The sequence below is a fragment of the Tasmannia lanceolata genome, unplaced genomic scaffold (assembly GCF_043159265.1).
Source record: "Tasmannia lanceolata isolate RefF3 unplaced genomic scaffold, GAP_Taslan_0.1 ptg000024l, whole genome shotgun sequence".
NCBI classification, from domain to species: domain Eukaryota; kingdom Viridiplantae; phylum Streptophyta; class Magnoliopsida; order Canellales; family Winteraceae; genus Tasmannia; species Tasmannia lanceolata.
Window position 1 is genome coordinate 9,369,138 of NW_027518701.1, and position 24,420 is coordinate 9,393,557.

General features: G+C 38.1%; 1 pseudogene; it reads left to right on the top strand.

Moving 5' to 3' along the window:
* Positions 1–10,062: 10,062 nt before the first annotated feature.
* Positions 10,063–23,223, top strand: LOC143857001 (protein neprosin-like; annotated as a pseudogene).
* The last annotated feature ends 1,197 nt before the right edge of the window (positions 23,224–24,420 follow it).

Consider the following 24,420-nt stretch of genomic DNA (forward strand, 5'->3'; position numbering starts at 1 on the left):
CTTAATTGGGGAAGAATATCTTCAACCAAGAGCCCCTTCTTCTTAGTTTACACATTGGAACTTGTCCCATTTCAAATTAATGAGATAAAAATATAGATTTCATTAGCTGAAAAATGAGATGGAAATATAGATTTCGGACATGAATAAAAAGGAAAAAATCAGGGACAAATTAATGAAAATGGAGATCATAGAGTGGTGGAGAACAATACCTTATGGTTGAGAAAGAAATCTGATCTTCTTTTTTGCAACCAACTTCTTCCTCTTCTGTTCCTTTTAAAACCTAATCACTCTCCTCTCCAAAGACCTAAATGCTCCTCCTCTCTTCTTCTCTTCTAGTAGTTTCTAAAATTCCCCAAACCCTCTTTCCTTCTTTTCCTCGAAACCCTAATCGGGCCATACTTTTCCACAGATCAGAGAAAGAGGGAGAGCTGAGATGAGAAGAAGGGAAAGAGAGGGTGGTGGTGGCCGTGGATTTCGATGGTGGGAGTGGTGGGATTTCATGGAGCCCTGATGCGTCTAGCGCGTGTGTCAGTCGACCCTTCTTCTTCTCCTTCTCCTTCTCCCAACCTTTGAAAACAGGGGTTTTCACCAGGGAAATTTTAGAAAGCGCGATTTAGTCTTTTTCGATTCACCGATGTTCTGAGAAAATGCCGGTGGTTCTTATATGCAGTGACGCTCATGATTGTCGCTTAATATCAACGCAAATACACATTTAGTTACCGACGTTTTACATTGCAAACGTCCGTGAACACAAATCTTTAGTGACGTTTTTTAAATGTTGGTAAATAAATACGGTGTATTTTGTAGGTTTGGTAAGCTACTAGCGCACTCACCGTCGTTCTATTTTACAAACGTCGGTGTATATATAGTATTAGGGACGTTTTTACCGAACGTTGGCAAGCTAACGTCGGTGAAAACTATTTTTCTTGTAGTGTGTATTAAGCTTTCATTTGATTTTTTAAGTCTTAGATTTTCATGGCAAGAGAAAGAAAGAGCAATAGTGATGCTTTGCAAATTTCTGGTCACTGTTGACTAATTCCCTTTAGTTTATCAGTAGGCTAGATGCTTGATCTTCAAGCAATCCCCAGCTAGCTCTCTCTCTCTCTCTCTCTCTCTCTCTCTCTCTCTCTCTCTCTCTCTCTCTCTCTCTCTCTCTCTCTCTCTCTCTGTGGAATTAAGATTCTTCTCTTTCTTCTTGGGGCCTTTACGTATAGGGGTCTCCAAAGAAGGCATTTCTTTGGACCAGTCCAAGGTGCAGTACTCACGTCTTGTTTTCAAAGCATGAATGTTGGACTGCCAATCTCATCTAATTGATCAAATAGGTCCTCCACGCGCGGTATAGGATACTTGTTCTTGATGGTGACTTTGTTTAGCGTGCGGTAGTGCAGTCCGCCCGGGATAAACCCGCCTAGTTGCAAGCCAAACCATAAAATGGTGGCACAAGGCGAAGAGCCGCCAAGACTCTAGATAACTGAATGGCGGACCAGCCATAAATGCTAAGCTCCAAATAGGCACACGATAGTTTAGAGTAGAAGGAGCTCGAAGTTGGAATTCCATAGTCTATCCCTGTGAGCGAAGTAGGAAGAATCTTTGTTTCCATATCCATTGATGCTAGCGCAATCAGAAGAATGGGTCAAGTGGGGATGGATTCGTTTAAGTCTCCGAAATCTAGGAATTTGTTCGAAAAGACCGTAATGAAAGGAACATAGGAGTTTGTCGATAGGGAATTGACCAAATATTATCGTCCAATTCCTATACCCTCTACGCTGCACAGGCTGATAGATTCGTCCACACGCACAGAACGATTCCCGAAGCACCTACTTTGCATCTTGCTATTGCACTCGGAACTCGCACCTGAAACGCTCGCTAGTCAAGGCCCTAAAAGAATGCTTGGGCAGTCTTAAGTGAGTATGGCTTGCTCATGCGGTGCTTTGGAAATAAATAAAGTAGTAAGAGTTGCGGCTAGAATCTTTTTTTGACATTTGACACTAAGAAACAGACAAAGGGCGCTTCACTTACGTGAGCCCTAAATGCAGATTCTTCAATTGAGGAATCGGGGATTGCACTCTCAACCTGACTTTGCAACTCCAGCTGAGGCTTCCACATCTACTTGCGTCCGGTGTCTAGCGGTAAGGTAGCTTAAGCAATGCTAGAATAGTTAGCTAGGTCACACTACGCGGCGGATTCATGGGCTCCCTTTCCTAACCTCGCAAGGAACGAAATGAGACGTTGCTTTACTAAAAAAAATTGTTGGAGCAGTTTCACAAAGTTGGCTCTACACTTCTGCTGAGAGCAAATGTTCCGTCCTTAGGAATAAGGATGATTACGATGCTCTAGTCTTTATCATGATCGCCTTTATGTGTTTTGTCTTAACTATCATCTTGCCATTTTTATCATTCATTTCCATCTGGCACTTTTTAGGAACACAGTAATGGATAAGAGTTGGATTCAGTTGAAAGATAGGACTGAACCGCCGGCATATTGGAAAGGGGTTCATCAATTTCTTCATTTTTCCTTTGCTAATGGATCTCATGATGGAAGGATTTCATGTCCATGTAACAAATGCGTCCATATCAAATGGGTTGATCGAACGAGAGGCCTTCGAACATTTGGTATGTGATGGAATGCTTAGGGGCTACACCACATGGTTTTTCCATGGGGAAAGGGTTGCATCGGTTGGATTTTCCTCTACAAGCCACATGATTCCGTCCGCCGAGGTATCCACGTTTATTATATTTCTATCGACATGGATTACTGCTTTACGTATATTTGATTGTGTTAAATAGATAAATTTCATTTGTAGGATGTTTCTGAGGTCTTTTTTTTTAGTATCGCAAGACCTGGTATCAAAGTGGCACGAGCAGTTATTTTGAATGAAGATCCATCCAAAATAGTAGGGGATTTACCATTGGGACCTGGATGCTGTGAAGTGTGCATTATGGATTCACTAGTGGATGGTCAGCCTTTGGTAAGACCGTATGGACAATTTAGAACCATTAGAGATTCCATTGGAGCCAATGTTGCTTGGGTTTCCTCATTAGTAAGTATACGACTGATTATTTTACCAGCTTTTCAATAATTAAAATGTTTTGTCGACATGATTACTAATTTATTTTTTATTTGATTCTTGGTTTATTTTGCTTGCAGGTTGAACCTATAAACAGAGCAATTGAGATGAAATGAGTGTAATTGTTGTTAATATATGAAATGATTGTAATAGAACTAGTTTGTGAAATAGTTGTAGTAGAGGTTGAGGTAATAACTGTTGATGAATGAAATGTTTCTTTTAAAAAATCAAGTTTATGAATGAAATAGTTGTTGCTATCAAATGTGTGAGAAGCAAAGAGGCAATTTGTCGCTTCCAAATAAGAACGTCAAAAGGTAATTTTTTTTGCTACTTATTTTCATTCTTTTTTGCTAATTATGTTCTAATTTTTGTGATGGGATTTGCTAGCATCCACCGCAAATGGCGTTTCTCACATGCTCTGTCGCATGTTAGAGCAGCTACAGAGGCTCACTTTTCATCAGATTTTGTCGTCATTCACGAGGTGGGAATTGATTTTGGGAGCTACGAAGAAATTCACAGTTAGAAGGTATAATAGTTTTGGATTTTGGGAATTGATTCCTAATTATTGGACTCAGAATTGATTCCAAGCCTCCGAAATTATTTCATTGTGTGACTCAGATAAAACCACAAAATCCATTGGAGTGCCCTAGATCTGAATGGACAGCATCAACGTAAAAACATGATTCATATTTTCATTCAGTTAAGTCTATTCACGTTGGAAATTTCCATAACGTTTAAAAATCCTACTTAAACCGACTTTCAACTGTTTCATTTTCCCGCTTTCTGTTTCAATGACTATTCTCATCTCTCAGGATATTCCCCCTCTTCCCTGCACAAATCCTAGGCCGTAATTCCCTCCACAAATCCTAGGCCGTAATTATGTCCAACTTAACCAAGGCCTAGGACACATTTATTGATAGTTCAATTCGAAATGGATCGTGACCCAGACTTAGAAAGTAAAATTCAGAATGTACTCCGAAAAGGATCCGACCAGATTTTGACAAAGACATAGGTGGATCTGATCGGAAGTGGATCTGTTAACCCTAATCATATATGTTAGACTACACAATAATTACATGTTTAGCAAGCAAACCTACTCTGATACCATGTGAAACAACCAATTACTATAAAAGCTTAAGCTTTTGGAGTAATTGGTTGTTTAACATGGTATAGAGCACTTGCCTCACGGCAGGTCATGAGTTCAAAACCCAACAACTCCTTGATATTAAAAATCCACGTGTATGGCCAACCCAGAAGAGGAGTCACACCCAAAAGAGGGGTCAAACGTGAGGGGGAGTGTAAAAGCATAAATGATTGAATAACACCAACCCTAACAGCTTAAGCTTGTGGAGTAATTACTAATTTTCACAATATATGGAATAAAATTGTTTTCTTTCAAAAAAAAAACAATACATAGATTTTTAATTTCCGTTGCTCTTACAATTATCGTTTTAGATAATCACACAATTGGTTGTTTTTTTTGAATCGTAATGTTATTTTTTGATAGGATCTAATCGGGGGAGATTGGTGGTTGACGTGGGGATCGGAGCACGAACAGGTGGGATATTGGCCAAAGCAACTCTTCCAGAGCTTAGCTATGAACACTTCGACGATCGGATGGGGAGGGCAGTCTTATAGTCCACCAGCTAGCCTTTCGCCTATGATGAGAAATGGCCACTCAGGCAAGGAAGACTATGGAAAGGCATGTTACATTCGCAACATTAAGATCTTGAAATTCAAGGTTACACACCTGACCCTAATCACACTGTTGCCGATGGTGAGAAATGCTACCCTTTGTACATCACTTCTACTTGCCCTGAATGGCTGTTCTATTTTGGGGGTCCTATTTGCTAGATAAGCAAGGATATAAATCAAACAGATTAATTATCAATAAAATAGTTTTAAGTATCATGGATAAGTGTACTCATGTCTAAGAAAAATACTTTCAAAATGTGGCTCCATTCTAGAAATAAAGACCATGATGCAAATGACAAGACTACTGTTTTTAAAAGTTGGTCCATGGTGTGAGTCTGGCATGAGTCGCATTTGACCACGAGAATTGCTTGGTTCTGCTATGAAAATTTACCGAAGGGTTTTTCCTAATTTGATGGGAACCATAAGTAATTCCCTTGATTAGTTACCTTGAAATGGAAGAATACGTGAAAAAAATGGAACATCTCAGAACAAAACTCTTTAGGTAGATCTCAAACCTTGTAAATGTAGTTTTCCCCATAACAATCGAATGCATTAGTGGGTTGTGGTTCACTGCCGGAAAACACTTTAGTCATTTCTCTTTTTGTTACTGCTAATCGAAAGGAAAGTAATGTTCCTATTACGTATATAAGACTTGGTTGTAATTTATCTTGGCGTACTATTTCGCCTTTGCGCACATACCTCTTCTCTAAAATAATAGGTTCTCGCTTCCTCTCCAAATGCAAGTTTTCTGACTGGATTAGCCAACTCTTTTCCAATCACTCTAGCCCCAATCTCGAATCCGAATGATTGGTTTGAAGGGCCAATCACTCTCCAAGAAAGAGTGACGTTTCTCATTCGAGGCTGCTAAGTCGATTAGCAGGAGAGGAGTTTCCAATCACTCTCTTATTTGACCGATCACTCTCCAATCGACCAACCAGAAATCGATTCCACTCCAACCTCTTGCCCCTACTACTAGTTATTTGCTATTAGCCAGCCCAGCCCCTAAAAGCAAGCTTCATAAGCCATATGCTATGACTATTGCGACTATTGACTATAGAACGCTCGATCTTTGAAGCCTCTTTCTATTCCCCGCAGTGACTCCTGTGATCCAGCTATCAAATGAGCGACCAACTCCCTTTATTGATAAGAGTTAGAGCTAGCCCCCCCCCCCCCCCCCCCTCACTATAGTATTTATATGTTAAGAGATAGAAATAGATACAATGACTATAATGCCCCTATTGGGCTTATTCTAACACTCCCCCTCAAGCTGGAATTTATAAATTATACATTCCTAGCTTGTTATAGATATCATTCAACTTTGCTTTATTCAATGGCTTTGTAAACATATCAGCCAACTGTTCTGCGGAACGAGTAAACATAGTACATATCTCCCCTTTATGAATCCTCTGACGGATGAAATGACAATCGACTTCGATGTGCTTTGGTCGTTCATGGAAAACTGGATTTGTTGCAATATAGATGGCAGCCTTGTTGTCATAGTACAACTGTGACGGTGAAGAAGATACAATGCCAATCTCAGACAAAAGTGATCTCAACCATATAAGTTATGTGCTTGTGTGCGCCATCGCTCTGTATTCTGCTTCAGCACTCGACTTTGCAATGACGTCCTACTTCTTGCTTTTCCATAACACCAGGTTACCTCCTACAAAGGTACAATACCCAGTAGTTGATCTCCTGTCTGCAGGAGATCCAGCCCAATCAACATCAAAGAGCCCCTCAATTCTCATATGACCGTGTCTTTTGAATAATAGGCCCTTTCCTGGTGCACCTTTCAGGTATTTAAGTATCTGAATCATTGCACTCCAGTGTGAGGTACGTGGGGAGCTCATATACTGGCTGACTACCCCTACAGCATAAGATATATCAGGGCGAGTAACAGTGAGATATATGAGCTTGCCCACCAGTCTTCTATACCTGCCAGGGTCCTCCAACAAATCTCCTTCTTCTGGAACTAGTTTTGTATTGGGATCCATAGGTGCAGACACAGGTTTTACGCCAAGATTCACTGTCTCCTCCAACAAATCCAAAACATACTTCCTCTGTGATAGGGACAAACCACGAGAGGAGTATTCTACGTCTATCCCAAGAAAATATCTGAGGCGTCCAAAGTCTTTTGTAGCAAATTCTCTTTGCAGGAAGGTCTCTTGCTTCTATATTCCACCTGAATTACTACCTGTGATGATGATATCGTTAACATACACGATCAATAGAATGCACCCTGCCGAGGACTGATGACTAAATACCGAATGATCTACAACGCACTGTTTCAAACCAAACCGCATAACAACCTCATTGAATCTGCCAAACCATGCTCGTGGAGACTGTTTCAAGCCATACAAAGATTTCTTGAGGCGACATACAGAAGAGGACATCTCCCCCTGAGAAACATACCCTGGAGGTTGCTCCATATAAACCTCTTCATGAAGGTCGCCATGTAAGAAGGCATTTTTCACATCTAATTGATGAAGATACCAATCATGATTAACTGCAAGTGACAGAATATACTTAGACGTTTAGCACCAGAGGGAAGGGAAACCAGATCCCATGTTTGGTTCGAGTGTAGAGCACCTATTTCAGGGTCTATGGCAGCACACCAGCCTGGGTGATCGAGAGCCTCCTGCAATGACTGTGATAATACAATAGAAGACAAAGAGGAAACAAAACTTTTGAAAGTAGGAGTCAGACTATCATAAGAGATAAAATTAGAAATAGGGTGAGTAGTAGAATGAGAACGAGTACGAGAGGTAATAGGCGAGTCGCTGAGAACGACAGGAGAAGGGACAGGCAATACCTGTATAGATGGAATCGGGATCTCTGCCTGTGAAGATGATGGTTCGGGTGGAGTTGTTGGAGCCCCATCTTTGCGTTGCCGCCTATGATAATGCTTTGTTACTGGTGGTGGATTTGCTACAGGGACTGTGTATTTCTATGTCTATAATTAATATATGTATGTCTATGTCTATATCTATCTATATCTATAAACCATGTATGAGGGGAAATAGAATTGCCCCATTTGGCTTATTAGAAGTGATGCCCTAGTTCAATAAGTGAACACAACTCCTGCAATTAATTAACAGCATTAATCTTTTAAGTATAATGGCTCATGTTTTATGCAAAAGTATTGATACCACGATTTAGACACCAAATTGGACAATTTAATTTGGTAAGCCTTGGCTTTTACGATGATAAAATGCATCAAATAAGGATTATTAGACTAATTAAAAAACAGCTAAAAAACTTCATCCTACAGCTCATCTTCTGTGAAGTACAAACAACAGTTACCAAAACGTGGTTCGGCAAAAAAAAAGGGGGACTGCAATAATTTTGAGTTTAATACAACGTTAAAAGGGCAGTCCAGTGCACGAGGCTCCTTGCATTGCGGGGTATGGGGAGGGCTAGATGTACGCAGCCTTACCCCTGCTTCGCATATATGATGTTTCCGTGACTCGAATCTGTCACCACCATCTTACAATGGAGCAACCTTACCGTTGCGCCAAGGCTCGCCCTCTGATTTAATGCGGCATTGGTTCAAAAAAATGTAAAAAAAAAAAGAAACACAAGAAAATGAGTTTAAATTTTTTTCGGCAAAGTCTAAACTGAAGGGAGCCCTTGCAAAAAAGAGGTGAAAGGGCTCTCCCATTGGCTGCACATCACCATCATGTTTGACTCTTTAGCCGTTATTAATGCATGATGGTGATGTGTAGCCAATGGGAGAGCCCTTTCATCTCTTTTTTGCAAGGGCTCCCTTCAGTCTAGAAATCCTCATTTTTTTCATCTACAAAATATGGTTGGGATAAAATTGGAAAGTTGGCCCAAAAAGCGTGTTTAAAACGTTTAAAACATTTGCCTCTAAAAATGGAATATTTTTTATTGTAATTTTTTTAAATGGAGTATCAAACGGTACACCAATGAAATACATTTTTTTTCAAAAAAATAAAAACCCTTTTAAAATGGAGTTTTGCTAACTATTGTCCAAACTAATTACAGGCGAGCCGGGTGGACCTGCGGGTCGGGTCACTTTTTGCCAGGTCTAATTTTAGGGATTTTATTGCTTTTCAGATTATCCTAACCTACAAAACAAGGACGAACCATTTAAATAATGATTGCTGCTGAACACGCCCATGGTCCTTGAAAAAAAGAGAATATTGACGTACATTTGAGTCCATGAGTTGGATGCCAATAACTGTCAAGATAATGCTTATCCTACCCTAGTTGTGTCCCTGACAAGATCTTGGCCGTTGATCTTAAAGTAGATCAAATCCAATCGATCAGTCCATCTATGGTTAAAGATAGACGATGTTTAATAGTACGTGTGAAACATTATAAAAGGCAGACGAGTTCTGTAGGTGGAGATGACGTGATGGGAGTCTTCTCCCATCCAAGTAATTTGCCTGCAAAAGAACGAAAAAATAACATCAAGGGCATGTCTGGCAAGTAGGATTTTTTTTTATTTTTTTTTATGACAGATCGGTGTTCCAAGTGGTGAGAGAGGCATAGGGCAGTGGGAGAAGGAGAGAGATTTGAGAGTGGACATTTGAGATGAGCCTGAGTGAGTGGCTAAAAATCAGGAAAAAGTCGATTCTATTTCGAACAGAGGTTTTGTTTTTTGATTTTTTAGCCATTTTCATCACTTGGAAAACCTAGTTTCCTGATTTTTAGCCACTTTATCAGCCCAACCCCTCTCTAACCAATTGGAAACGCAGGTTTATCAAGAAAAATTCATGGTAGCCAAATGTGGCCTAACATTATGAAAATCACGATAAAATTAATGTATAGAGATCTGGTTTGGGTTGTGTTGGGTTGAGTCGGTCGTGTTGCCCAAGCCCTCAACCCTAATCCAACCCGAAATTAAATAGGCCAGCCTTTCCCAACCGTAACTGAACCCAATTAACTCGACCCGAGGAAATGCCAACCCAACCCGATCCAAAATGAGGTTGAACCAGACCCAACCCGACCCATGTTGCATCCCTACCATAAATGCCAACTTTATGCATGCATGAACAACAGATATTATGCAACACGTGCCAAATCAGTTTCAGCAGATACACAAAGGCACAGTCCTTTTCTTTCTGCTGTTTATTACTAAAATTACTCTTACTTTTTTTAAATTAGAAAAGAGAAATATATTGATGCTTTTGAGTCGATTCTGCATTCATGCATGGATTTGAAAGCAGATACTACATCCATTTTTAGACAACGAGTCCCTGTTATATATATGAATGGCCAAAGACAAAGGTTGGCTGCAAACATGGCTTTTTGTTGAGGGTTTTGGTCAGGATATGGGCTCCAAGGGCATGCTATTGCTAGTAGCTATTTTATCTGTTCTTATTTTAAGCAATCATGAAGTGGAAGGAGGAAGAAATCTGACTAGAGAAGAAGATTTAGAGCTGGGGAGACAGCTCAAGCTTCTCAATAAACCAGCAATCAAGAGCATTGAGGTATGAAATTTTGTTTCAAATACGCAAACTCGTTATTTCAAGCATACTATAACATATGCATGGCTGGTATTGAAATTCTTTGTTCCCATTTTTTAAGAAAAATATCGTGATTTATTTTCCGGGTTTGCCCCTTTTGTTCCTAGAATCAAGTGGAAATCTAAAAAAGAAGAAGAAGAAAAGATAGATATGAAAAAGAAAACATGTAGCAATCTGGGAGAATCATTTGATTGTTGCAAAACATTGAAGTTGCAATTTCTAGTTAGTTTACCATATAAAAATGAAAGAAAATCAATTAATGGGAGATTTGATGGAGTCATTGTTTTTGCAGACAGAAGATGGTGATATCTTTGATTGTGTTGACTTCTACAAGCAACCTGTTTCGATCATCCATTGCTTAAGAACCACAAGCTTCAGGTATTGTCATTGTTAAGATATATTGTGAGATCCCACATCGGAAAGGGAGGGAAAGAAACTGAAATCCAAGTAGTGACTTGGTTTGGCAACCTAGAGGGGGGGTGAATAGGATGTTTATAAAACTTTTACCTTTTGAAAACTTTTACTAAAATTTCACCCAAGACTTATCCCTTGTTTAATTAAGTTTGAAATAGTTGAACTTAAACAATATTACAAATTAATATAAGTTCAAAAACCCTTGTTGATTAGCAAACTTAATTAGGTGATTTATAGCCTAGTTAGCAAGGTACCAATATTCAATCAAAACCAAAATGCTAACTACTCACTCAATTCCAAATATGTAAGAATGCAAGCACAAATAAATAAGAAAGTGAGAGGGAGAGAAAGATAGAGAAATACCAACACAAGTGACACAAAGATTTATAGTGGTTCGGCAAACGGCCTACTCCACTCTACTCAAGGTCGCACTTGAGGATTTCCACTATTGAGACCTCCACGACGCCCGGCTCCGAGGCTTTTACACTCCAAGGGAATTAGATAAGGATGCCCTTCCACCTTTACAATGACTCTCCTTCTCCGCCGAGTTCTAAGCGCTTTCTCCCAAGGGAATTAAACACGGATGCCCTTGCCACCGATAGAATAAAGAAGAAGATAAAAGCTTTGCCTCTATGTAGGCTACAATGCAAGTTGAAGCTCCAAAGATGCTCTCAAGAATAAACAAGTTTAAGCCTAAACCAATCTCAGAAGATTTTCTCAAATCAAGGCACAAAGAGTTTGGTTGGTGAGAGAATTTAACCAAAAATAGTTTACAAATGATTTTCTATGGTTTGTTGAAGTTGGACAATGTTCCTCTCTTTTTTTTAGACCCATTAGATGGGTATATATGAAGTCCCAACTCCATGTGACCGTTTGGGGGGTAAAACAGTCAAAACTGGGTCAAAAAATCAACTAGCCGTTGGGCCTCCAACGGCTATAATTTTTTGAGAAAATACACTTCTCGGAGTTCCGAGAGTTTTCTCGGAGTTCCGAGCTCGGAGCTCCGAGGGTTTCTCGGAGTTCCGAGAAACCAAACAGAGATTTAAGTTTAAGAACCTGGTGCATTTCTCGGAGCTCCGAGAATTTTCTCGGAGTTCCGAGCTCGGAGCTCCGAGACTGGTTTCCAGCAAATAGTGTCGAACTTGTAAAATTCATATCTCCCTCATTTCTCTTCGGATTTTGACGTTCCTATACTCTACGGATATGAGAAAAATGAGAGCTATCTGTTAAAAATATTTTCAAAAATATTTGAAAATGTTTTAAATAAGTTTTGATAGGATTTAGTTGCTGGTCCAGGTTGTTGCTTCGGAACTCTGTTTTGTTCATTCTTGTGTTGAATGCCATATGGGTCCCAACATGTTGGTACACCACCATGGCCATTCACTTATCCATTTAAGTCCTTAAAGGGTGTGTTAGTCTCTTTGAAAAACATATTTTAGGGGTTTTAAGATGTGCCTTGATCAAGAGAAAACACAAGAGAGAAAGGTGATACATACTACCATTTTGAACACTCTCTTGAATGAACTCTTGAGCCAATCTTCATTTGATCTTCAATGTGGTTCTTGGATTGCTTGTGGGATCTTCACTTGAGCTCCTTGCTTTAACATCTTCCAAGGATGATGCCACCAATGTGTTCAAGCTCCTTTGCATGTTGATCCTCAAGCATGTGTTGTGTTGCATTGTGTAATGGCGATATGACATGTCAAGCATGTCAAGTTCCTGTCTAAGACACAACACTCAAGGCAACTGATCAGTCCATAAACGACTAATCAATTTGTGTTTGTTAATCATCAAAACAAGGTGATTGAATGAACCCATGGGGAATCCTTGGGGAACCCTTGGGCTTACAATCTCCCCATTTTTGATGATGACAAACCAAATTGATTAGATAGGTGGGAGGAACCTCTTATGAGGATTAGATGGACAATTTAATCATGACTACTCCCCCTCAACATATGCATGAGATATATTCAACAAGGTATAATACAAGAATGCATATGATAATGGATCTAATCAATTATACAAATTCTCCCCCTTTTGGCATAAGCAAAAAGGAAGAATTAAGCACTTAAGCACAATACATAAAGCATCAAGATATACAATGAGAATATGATGCTCCCCCTAGTTTCTTATCATGATTTACCAATTAAATTAATGTATATATGGCATGATAAGATATAATCAACATAGGAAAGGAATGACACAAAACAAATCAAGCCTATGTTGGAAAAACAAAGAGACATTCCAAATTTAGCACAACTTTTTAGGGTATATCTTAGTATATATATAATTCCAATATAAATCTACCCTATGACCCATAATATAGTAATAGATTAGCAAGTTAAAGCTTATATTTTACTTATCATGAAAGAAATTAAGCAAGTTTTAGACTTAGCTTGATAAGCCCCCTTTTGTTTTTTAAAATTCCTATTAGAATCTTATCATGAGGTGATGTGTAAGTATAGACTCATCATGATAAGCAAGAATATATATATTTCAAGTTAAAAATATATTCTTAAATTGTCATGCATAGAAATGGACATTTGATCCTAATATGGCTAACTATTAGGATATATGGTATGACAGTGAAACTTATCATGAAAATACAAATTTTCAAGTGAAAGTACACATGATAAGCAATCAAATTCATAGAGATTAAGATTACAAAGTATAATTTTCTCCTATGAATGGGAAACAAGAAAGATATTCAAGATTGAGCACAAAATTCAAAAAGATGAACATTTAAGCCTTATTTTTTATTTTTATTTTTGTTAAAGTATGAACATATAAGCACATATAGGTGGGGAATGAAAAAATGAACTATATAAGCAAGTCATTATAGTCATTTTAAACATGAATATAGCAAAGGTAATCTCTCCCCTTTGTATTTGTCATTTGCCTTATATAAAAACAAGGTATGACATTACACAATAGGCCAAAGATATGACAATTAAATGCTTGGCCATCAAAACTTATTCTTGGAATAGATGATACCAATCTAGATCATCCAAGATAAGTCTAAAAGCCTAAAAGATATGACTTTAAGTCCTAGGCTATGGGCTTTTTGTCTTAAAACAGTCACATGCTAGATGATACCAATTTAGGAGCATAAGACAAGCCCGAACTAACCACATATGGAGCAATCATGGCTCCTAATGGGTGTACTTATCATAATCCAAATGATATATACATTGAGTATCATATGATAAGCCACTAAGGACAAATCTTGACCTTTAAGCTCCCCCTTTGAAAGAGAGTCATGCAATGCATGAATCCAAAGGGTAGTCCTAACATAGACTCTAAGGGATCTTCAAATGAATGATTTTAGATCAACCCTTGGGCTACGAAGACACTTTACTCTCCAAGTGTCGGTTTATCATGATAAAAAGATAGTCATAGTCTAGCTCATCATGATAAACAAGCATAGCACAAAAGATGTTCAATCTTTGGCTCATGCTCCCCCTAAATGTGATATAATATTTTTCAAATTTAAGTTTTACTTCCCTAAGTATGCAACATATATAACTAGCCAGGGAGATCACATGTAAATGTATACCTATTCATGTTTGAGAGGTTGGCACAATGCCAATTTGTTAGATATTTTAATTACGGTGAGTGTACCATCTCCCTCTTAGAATCTAAGAAGGCTAAGGACACCAATTGAGTGACTTTTAAGTTAAAGTTTGACATCTCATACATGTAGATATAATCAACCAAGGGGTGATATCTATAGAATATATATATAAGAATTCCAATTTGACTTGATTCTATAGAACTTAGACATAGAAGAATGGACATTAAAGAACCATGTCTAAGAGAGACATCCATGGCTCATGAGTGAGAGTATACCACTATGGGTAATCATGAGGAAGATATGATCTATATCAAAGCTTCCATGGATAGTCTACCATGTTTGGACACAATGATCATGATACATAAGGTACATGGTCCAAACATCTTCTTCCTACATTCACATACCACAAATGTAAAGATAAGGCATTAAGCACATAGTGCATAAGCCCATTGAAAACCAAGATGTGTGGGAGATATATGTTCCCATCATAATCTAGTGTACACAACCACCATAGTGAATTTTAATTTTACTCAAGTGAGTAAATGCCCAAATATGATTCTAGATTCCTATGATATTTTCATTTCAAGTGATACATTGAATCTAGGCATATTTTCAACTTCCTTACAAATTATATCCTTTTATGAATTTTGGGAAGAGACCAAGGATTTTAAAAGCATTTAGGTTCAAGTCTTAAACCTATGGGTTTCCTTTGGTTTTGCTAGAAAGATGTGATCATTTAATGTAATTACTAGCAACTACCAATATGGGTTCAAATGCTAAGGATATACTTGTAGATTTAATTTGAACACATGGGCAAGTGATGTGGTTGTATATTCTATTAGGATCAAATTATGGTTTTCACATTAAATTCTATAGTGGCATGAATGTGGATGAATACTAAGTGCAATAAGATCTAAATCATAGTGTGTGCACTTAGAGTAGAACGTATAGATACATGAGAATCAAACAAGAATAAGTACATGGTATCTACACAAACAAATCTATCAAAAGATATTTCATTTTAAGCTCATTACCCCTAAATCTACTAATCATATGATGTGATTCAAGTAGGGGATTTTGGAACCCAAACCATGTTGGTTCCAAGCAAGTTTGTTCTAGTTAATTTATCTTTTCTAACCCAAATAAACTTACTACTTTTTACAAATCTAAACATGCATTTAGATTTGTAATGTCCAAATCTATCACAATAGTCACAAGATGCATAAGGGTAGGTAGATGGACGGGATGAACATGATGAATTACAAGAGTGATAATGATGGCAATTGAATTTTACATTCTCTTGTAACTTATGATTATCCAACTTTAATGTTTCATTCTTAATTATCAAATCATTGATTTCCGTTTTAAAATTCATTGATTCAAGAGATGAAAACATTTTGATTTTCTCTTCTTCTTCTTTAAGGAGTTGATTTTCCTCTCTTAGTGAAGCAATTGTATTACTTAGTTCAATAAAATCTTTTTTAAAAATTTCATTTTCTTCACTAAGATGTGCATGATCTATTTCTAGTGACCTAAACTCCTTGTGAATACTAGCTAAATTGTTTTTCAAGTTTGAATTCTTAGCTAGTTGATCTTCAAGTTTCTTATGTAATTCTTGGACATTTTCAACAAGTTCTTCAAGTGTGAATTCGGCATTATCCACGGGGTCTACATTAGATAATCCCATTAAGCACATGTTTTGATTTTGAAGATTTTCAATAGAGTCCAAAACATTTTTAGCATTTTTACAAGAGGATACTTTCTCATAAACGTGTGGTGGTAATGCACAACATGTTGCAATTAGGGCTTTTGTATTTAGTAAAGATAATTTTTTATTATATTCATTTAATCCTTTAGATTTAGCATTTAACATAAATCCATTTTCAATTATCTTTACCATATCTTTATCTAGACCTTTTAAGTATGTCTTCATATGGATCAACCACGATCCATAATCCGAACCATCCAAAATAGGAAGTCTAGATCCCATCTTTTAAGTTGCCAAAAAACTAGATCGCTTAACTCTTAACCGGTTAGGGTCTTAATCAAGAGCCCAAGCTCTGATACCAATTGAAATCCAAGTAGTGACTTGGTTTGGCAACCTAGAGGGGGGGTGAATAGGATGTTTATAAAACTTTTACCTTTTGAAAACTTTTACTAAAATTTCACCCAAGACTTATCCCTTGTTTAATTAAGTTTGAAATAGTTGAACTTAAACAATATTACAAATTAATATAAGTTCAAAAACCCTTGTTGATTAGCAAACTTAATTAGGTGATTTATAGCCTAGTTAGCAAGGTACCAATATTCAATCAAAACCAAAATGCTAACTACTCACTCAATTCCAAATATGTAAGAATGCAAGCACAAATAAATAAGAAAGTGAGAGGGAGAGAAAGATAGAGAAATACCAACACAAGTGACACAAAGATTTATAGTGGTTCGGCAAACGGCCTACTCCACTCTACTCAAGGTCGCACTTGAGGATTTCCACTATTGAGACCTCCACGACGCCCGGCTCCGAGGCTTTTACACTCCAAGGGAATTAGATAAGGATGCCCTTCCACCTTTACAATGACTCTCCTTCTCCGCCGAGTTCTAAGCGCTTTCTCCCAAGGGAATTAAACACGGATGCCCTTGCCACCGATAGAATAAAGAAGAAGATAAAAGCTTTGCCTCTATGTAGGCTACAATGCAAGTTGAAGCTCCAAAGATGCTCTCAAGAATAAACAAGTTTAAGCCTAAACCAATCTCAGAAGATTTTCTCAAATCAAGGCACAAAGAGTTTGGTTGGTGAGAGAATTTAACCAAAAATAGTTTACAAATGATTTTCTATGGTTTGTTGAAGTTGGACAATGTTCCTCTCTTTTTTTTAGACCCATTAGATGGGTATATATGAAGTCCCAACTCCATGTGACCGTTTGGGGGGTAAAACAGTCAAAACTGGGTCAAAAAATCAACTAGCCGTTGGGCCTCCAACGGCTATAATTTTTTGAGAAAATACACTTCTCGGAGTTCCGAGAGTTTTCTCGGAGTTCCGAGCTCGGAGCTCCGAGGGTTTCTCGGAGTTTCAAGAAACCAAACAGAGATTTAAGTTTAAGAACCTGGTGCATTTCTCGGAGCTCCGAGAATAATTCTCGGAGTTCCGAGACTGGTTTCCAGCAAACAGTGTCGAACTTGTAAAATTCATATCTCCCTCATTTCTCTTCGGATTTTGACGTTCCTATACTCTACGGATATGAGAAAAATGAGAGATATCTGTTAAAAATATTTTCAAAAATATTTGAAAATGTTTTAAATAAGTTTTGATAGGATTTAGTTGCTGGTCCAGGTTGTTGCTTCGGAACTCTGTTTTGTTCATTCTTGTGTTGAATGCCATATGGGTCCCAACATGTTGGTACACCACCATGGCCATTCACTTATCCATTTAAGTCCTTAAAGGGTGTGTTAGTCTCTTTGAAAAACATATTTTAGGGGTTTTAAGATGTGCCTTGATCAAGAGAAAACACAAGAGAGAAAGGTGATACATACTACCCTTTTGAACACTCTCTTGAATGAACTCTTGAGCCAATCTTCATTTGATCTTCAATGTGGTTCTTGGATTGCTTGTGGGATCTTCACTTGAGCTCCTTGCTTTAACATCTTCCAAGGATGATGCCACCAATGTGTTCAAGCTCCTTTGCATGTTGATCCTCAAGCATGTGTTGTGTTGCATTGTGTAATGGCGATATGACATGTCAAGCATGTCAAGTTCCTGTCTAAGACACAACACTCAAGGCAACTGATCAGTCCATAAACGACTAATCAATTTGTGTTTGTTAATCATCAAAACAAGGTGATTGAATGAACCCATGGGGAATCCTTGGGGAACCCTTGGGCTTACAGAAACTGAGCTATATATGGGGTTTCCTCTCTCCATGTGCAGATGCGTTTTCTGCGGAGAAAACAAAACCGGGGCAGGTTGCGATCCAGAATCGGACCATATTTACATGGTGTGGGGCCAAGGCGTTACATATATCAGATTTAACAAGATCTTACCATTAGGTCAATAGAGGGATAGATTTGAAAGATCCCACAACGGAAAGGCAGGAAAAGTTACGAGGCTATACATGTGGATTTCTCCTCTCCCTGTAGAGATGTTTTCAGTATCTCCAAGGGGCAGGCCCTGCGGAGTGGGTCGGGCACAGTTAGTGCTGCTGAAAAACAAAACCAGGGAGGGTAGATGACCCAGAACCGGACAATATGGGCGTGACAAGATTAGTCATTAGTCTACTAAGCTAGATTAGTTAGTTAAGAGAAATTAGGATTTACACCATTCATAGTTATCATATCTCTTTTGTTTATATCTAAGTGCTTTATATAAGCTCATGTTATTGATAGTGAAAATCAACTGAGATCAATCAAATCAATTACTTTTCAGTAATTACTTTAACTTTGGGAGAACCTTCTGTTTTTTTTTTTCAAATTATATGAATTCCCTGTATATATTTTTTGGCCCTCATATGATAACATAAGCACTTTCTCTTGTGTATATTTTTTGGGTAGTTGGTTTAGATTACTTTGTTGAAAAATAAAATTTATAAAAAAGAGAATACAATTTTACAAAAAAAAATGTAATTAAGGTAAACAACTTACCAATCGTGATAGATATTCACCCTTTCTATTTTAGCATTGAGTGATGGAATGTTAATTTTAGTATTTAGTGATGGAGTGTTTTCGTATATACAGATAAGACCCAAGTCCCTTGAGAAAGAGAAGACGAGAGACAGAGCACCCTCAGTTGGGAAACCATTGCAGATTGGGCTCAAGGACGGAGGGTGCCCAAGAGGAACAGTTCCTATTCGGAGGACTCGAAAAGAAAACCTTATTAGAGCAAAATCTCTTTCAAATACCGGGAAATATCCTCCTCCTTTTCATCCATCTGATTCAAATAACCCTGGTGACCAAGACTATGTAAGTCTACTATGTTTCATTTTTTTTGAATGGCAATGAATTAAATTTATGATAGACCGGGAGAAACCTGGTGATATGTGTTAGGTCTAAAATTGGTAACAGGTTATGGTAGGGCCGGAAGGGCTGATCTGGCAAGCCACACCTGAAGGGCTAATGGAGTCCTGCGCTGCACAAGACACATAAGGTCAGAAGGCCGAACCGGGGCGGTTGCTCCGGACGGACCCTTCGACACTCAAGTCAGTATGAGCAGGGGTCATAAGTCCGAACAGCAGAGGACCAGTTAAGTGCCTTGAGTGGTGATTTTTGTTCACCCCCACCTTTGAGCAAGTGAAGGCTATTTATAGTGATCCTGAGCCACCTACCAGGACAGGTGGTAGCCCCTGTGTGGACCAGGTGTCATCCCTAAGAGGGACAGGTGGAAGTCCCCGATTGGTCCAGGCGTCATACCTAGCAGGGACTGGTGTTGGCTTTGCAGTGGTCACTGTGAGGGCCACGTGTCAACAGCCGATTGGTTGCAGATTTTGGACCCCATCAATATGTATGTGAAAACACAAAAATTGAAATTTATTTTATTTGTGCATAAAAGTAAAAGTTATTGATTAATAGGTGAAAACAATGGTAAATGAATGAAATAAATCAGATGATTAGAAAGATGGACTATAAATGAATATTAAGTATGAAATGAAATACATGACTGCGCAAACAAAAGATTGTGATAAAATAAATAAGTAGAAGGGATTTGATGCTTCCCAGTTGTTGCTATTCACAGTTTCGATCGTTGATGGGGAAGCCGTCACAAGCGGAGAAGTAGGTTTGTGTGTAAAGATCGTACGGATTTTCTCACAAGCGGAGAAGTGGCACGTAATGTGTGTTGCCCCAGGATATAAGATTGAAATAATGAGAAAATAGAGTTGATTGTGAAGAACTTGGATTATAGAGAGATAGAAAAGGTTTGTGTATAAAAGCTTTTTTGTGGAAATATGAGAGAGGAGACTAATAAACGAAGAGAGTATTTTTGTCTTTTCTTTAAGGAGAGTAGGGAGAATGGGAGCTTTTGTCTCTTCCTTTATAAGAGTGTCTTGTAGAAAAACGGGAAAGATGTGATGGGGTAGTGGTAATAATGAAAAGGTTCCAGGGAAGAGAGTTTTCGTCCTTTTGTAGAAGCAGAAAACATTGAGAGAAGAAAGAGTCGTTGGAGGGGAGAGATTTTTTTTTGACTTTTTTCCTTTTGTTGTAAGAACGAAGATAGCATCTTTTTTTTGGGTTTCAAAATAAGGTGAGACAAATTGAGAGATAAAGGGAGAAAGTATTGGGTTGATTGGATTGCCAAGAGGTAAGAGAATATTTTTTTTAAAATTTAAATAACATGATTTTGTGGTTACAAAAAGAAGGTGATTGTGCTATTTAAAAGTAGAGAACAAGTAACACTTTCTATTTATGTATTTAAAGATTTTCTTTTTAATTTTAGGTGTTTACAATATGATCAAGACAGTGCATAACCATAAGAAACAAGCGACAAGAAAACAACAATAGCGATATACACGAGAAAAGAAAGCAACCAAAGAGAAAAAAAAACGTTGAGGGAGGAAATCAAAGAGCTCCAACTCTACCCTAGAAGCACCATCCCTTGCTAGCTGTTCGGCCTTGCTACTGGCCGACCTTCTCACATGTTGAAATGGGAATGACAATCCCTCCACCCAATCCAAGATCCCGTCGATCCATCTTGTAAATCTCTAAGGATGAGAAGAGTTTCCCTTCAACCATCTTATTATGAATGAGGAATCACCTTCCACTATCACCTTACATAAATGTTGTGATCCATCAACAACTTTAATCCTTGATGCACCGCCCCTATTTCTGCTTCATAAGAGTCCACGATCCCTATTGGTCCTGAGTACGCCCATTACGTATTTCGATTTTAATTTCTTACACCCATAACGTATTTCAATTTTAATTTCTTAGAAGACCTCCTACCATGGCCATCCCGGGATTTCCATAGCTAGAACCATCAAAATTTAGCCTAAAATACTCGCTACCGGGGGAACCCCAAATTGGAGAGGTCACCGGCCTCACCTCGCTACTATTGCACACTCTAAGCTTGGGAAATGAGGAGATTTCACTCGTCCTCTAAACACCATGTGGTTTCGCTCCTTCAACAATTACCTATATTGTGGATAATAGGATCACATGCCATAAGATTTTGCCCTTTCTTCTCCAATGACTCAAAGACCAACGCTCCACTAACTCTGCTAACTTTGATGGGAAAACGCATGATATGTCAAATCTACCTAAGATTTTGCTCCTCGCAAATCTAGCAATTTTGCAATGCAAGAACACATGATCAACTGGTTCTCCTGCCTCACACAAAGCGCACAATGATCTATCATCAATATTTGCCGGTTCCGTAGATGATCCACTGTAAGAATCTTATCTAATGCCACTGTCTAAGCGAAGAATCGAACATTCCCCAGAGCTGGTATTTTCCATACTGAAGCCACTGGCGAGAGAACAGGATTGGATGCAATCGAGTAGAAGAAAGATTTGACACTGAAAGAATAACAAGTAGAAAGATTTGACGCTGAAGATCATATTTAGATGTCTACTATGTTTCATTAAATTGATTCTTATTTCAATTTCAATTTTTAGTCATGATAGAAAACAACTAATTATGAAATTTATTTGAAGAGAACAGTAGATTATGGTTATCCTTACATACAAGAACGACAAGAATGGACCAATGGAAGTTTCCAAATTTGTTAAGAATCCCCCCTCTCTATCCTCTACGTCTTTCTCTTCTACTCTCTTCACTCGCACTTAATTTGCCTACTCTCTCATTTTCTCATTTTCCCTTTAACGTCACTTATTCTCTAGGTTGTTGAATACCTTATCACATTAACATGTAAACAATTGAGTAATGGTAGCTATATGTTTCCCAGGTTGCATGGGTAAGGACTTCTGGGGAAGCGTATTACGGAACTAGATTATTCTTGAATACATGGAATGATCTATATCTTTCAGAGAAGCAATTCAGCCTTATTGGTACTTGGGTTCAGAACCAACAGGACAGTATTGTAGCAGGATGGATTGTAAGTTTTCTCTTTGCTCAATCAAACACTATTTAGAACATGTTGTAAAATACGACAATTGATTGACACAGGTCTTCCTTAATATTGCACATATATCAAATTCACTTCCAACAATTTATATTGTAATCCTTTTTTTATTGGCTACTATAATTCTCAATGAGTTTACTAGAAACTGAAGCTGTCTAAGATGAGTATGGGGTGTGCACCGCCAAGACAAGGGGCTCAGTGACTGTGTTTCACCTCGATCCAAAATACAATTACTGAGCCTAGACGAATATACTTGTGCCTCTTTCTCCCATATGCAAATAAAACTAAAATCTTCTTTAAAAATAAAAATATACACAAGGTGATCCTTGATTTTTAAATTTAGGACTATTTTTAGTGTTTTTTTCTACTCATGAAATGTCTAAACTCACATTTTTAGTTTAGAATCCTATATATGTGAAATCTAATTTGATCTCTCAGGTGCATCCAGGACTTTTTGGTGACCATAAAACTCGATTATTTACATACTGGAACATAAGCTTCAGAAACCTCTTACTTAGCTCTACTTTTGACCTAGCTAACTAACTTAGTTACATTCTTATGTGCACCAACAGAAAGGTGGTTCCCAAAACACAGGTTGCTTCAATACTTTTTGCGCAGGTTTCATACAATCTAGTGAGAAGATACCCCTCGGCATGGTTTTACTTGTTTCTAAGTATGCTGAAAGCGTGGCTGAAATCCAAATTGATGTGAGCAAGGTAAAAACACAAATTCCTTTCTCCTTAACAGATTATATGTGGTAGAGTTTAAAATACTAGTTAAAGGGAAATTCCATTAAAATACGAGCAGTCACAATGGTAAGAATTACCTTTATCTTTTCTCATGTTCTTCATTTGTTTTTTACGGTCATTATTTTTATTGGTGTTTCTATCGATCAATATGCAGGCATTTTAACCACAATTTGGGACATGTTGATCATATATTCAACATTTCAAAGCACTGTTGGTCCCAATAAAATGTATCGTTGGATAAAATGTGCAACTTTGTCATTCGTAAAACTATGTGATGGAGTGAAATCCCAAAGTGGCAACTTTTTCCCTTGTTAATGGAAAATTTAAACAATATGCATAATGAAGATAAAAATCAAATGCACAATAAGATAGAGAGAGTGCACAGTAGATTTTTATAGTGGTTCGGTTCTTGACTCCACACTAAGGTTTACATCCAGTCCACCAAAAACTTTGATGGCTTCACTAACCAAATCCCCTTAAAGGTGAGGATTAAACCCTTACAATTGAGGATGGCTCTGCTCCTCACCACTTGCCGTTGGAGATAGCTATGCATCTCCCAACACTCGCTCTTGGAGATGGCCCCGCGTCTCCTACCACTTGCCAATTTTAATGATCGATTACAAGAAAAAAGATATTCAAGAAGGTACACAAATGGATCCTATGTCCAATCTGTGTCCAGTCCCTTAGATATGATTCAAGATAAGCTCAAATGGGTTTCCTAACTCAAGATGATATTCCAAATTAGTTGGGGGTGTTGCTATTAAGTTTAGAGGCTTAGGGAACCCTTATATAGGCTTGGAACTCAAAACTAGCCGTTTGGAGGACATTTTTGTTAAATCTGCGAAGCTACAAAACCGAGCCGTTTGAAACCCAACGGCTATACTTTCTACACTACCATGGTTGACCGGCCCTACTCAATCGACCGGCCCAGTGAGGCTACTCCTTTTCATTTTTTCCAGCACCCATCTCACGGTCGACGACCCTGACCCGGTTGACTAGCCCTGGCAAATTTTGCACATTTTTGGATTTTCCTTCTCGATCTTTTGGGCTTTTGGTCCACCGGTCTTTTCCCTATATTCTACCATTCCTCAAGACTTTGTTTAACTCCTTTTTGAGCCTATAAAGAACCTAATTCATTGGATTGGACTTTACATTCTAATGGCAATTGAAACGATTTGATCTTCAACTTTGCTTCTAGGCTTCAAGTCCATGCACCCTTGGATCTTTTTTCACTCCATCTAGACTTGAAATATACTCCAACGAAGGTCCAATTGCCTCAATCCAAGCTCCCTTGATTTTCTCAAACACACATGCCATGTTGGAAAGTTTCTAAAAAGTCTAGTGCTTCTAAACTTCATAG